Here is a 1,361-nt window from a genome sequence, read left to right as displayed (position 1 = left end):
AAGAGACGGAAAGGGAAAAAGGAAAAGAGCCAGAGAACGAGGGTGAAGGAAGGAAAAGCTTAGAGCTCAGAGAATTGCCGGAATTGACTCAGGTAAGGGGGTTTATCATCGATTAGTGGGTATTATGGGATAATATGTGATGGGTAGTGAGAAACCATTGAATTGCCTCTGATTGAATGATGTATGATGAATTTGGTGATTTTGGGATGAACGAAATTTGGATTAAAATTGAAGAAATTCGTAGGAATTAGAGGTAGAAAGGTTAGCAATTGTTGAAATCGAAAATGTATGATCCGTGTTAGATGAGATGAATGAATTGTGTGTAAAAAATTTGATTGTAGAAGGTTGAATTTGATAGGTCTCGTAGCAGAGAAAGCCATAGCAGATCTGGGAATTCTGGCTTCTGGTCATACGTATGGCACTAGGCAATACGCGTATGAGATGGCTGGTACGCGTATGGATGAGGCCTTACGCGTATGAGTGGAAAAGATGATATTTTGAACGTAGATTTGTCTCTGTTGGTACGCGTATGGGAGAGTGGTACGCGTAGCATACGCGTATGGGACAGATGATACGCGTATGGGTTGGGCGAGAAAATGCGCCATACGCGTATGGGCATAGGCAATACGCGTATGGGCAGACTTATGGTTTTTCTGAACCGTTGTTGTGCAGTTTTTGGTTGGTTTAGGCTGAGTGATGTAACTTAGCTGATGTATGACGTGGTAGGGATCATTTCCCGTTGTTTTGAGTAGTATAGGTATTAGTAGAGTGTGCTAATACTGTGTTTGATTATGCGGCATGATATGATATGCTTTTGTGATAAAATGTGTTGATAATGCTGAGAATGTATCAGTTATGTATGCATGTGTGAATAGACTGTTTTATGGCTTAGAGTGTGAGCATATGTCTATTCTTGAGTTGTTGTTGTTGTTGCATTGCTAGGTGATTAGCATGCATATTGTAGCCTTTGGGGCTGTAGCTAATTCCCATGGTGAGGAATTAGTGAGTGAATCATTGTGGATTTGTTGTTGATGTTTGCATGCTAGATGATTAGTGTGCATAGCATAGCCTTCGGGGCTGTAGCTAATTCCCATGGTGAGGATTAGTGAGTGAGTCATTAGATCTCAAATGAGTGGGACTAGTGAGCTTAGTAGCCGTATCTGGATTGATCGGTGAGCTTGAACTATATGTTCAAGAATAGTCGGTACCGCATGTGTGGAGTCTCATTGCATAATGTATGTCTGGCGTATAATATGAATGGATGTATTCCAATATTATACGTGTGTGTGTTGTTATGGAGTATGATTTGAGATTATACTTGTGTTTATGTTGGTGTGAGTATGATGTTGAGCTGATGTGCT

Source organism: Lathyrus oleraceus, chromosome 4, assembly GCF_024323335.1.
Source record: "Lathyrus oleraceus cultivar Zhongwan6 chromosome 4, CAAS_Psat_ZW6_1.0, whole genome shotgun sequence".
NCBI lineage: Eukaryota > Viridiplantae > Streptophyta > Magnoliopsida > Fabales > Fabaceae > Lathyrus > Lathyrus oleraceus.
This window is presented reverse-complemented; position numbering follows the sequence as displayed.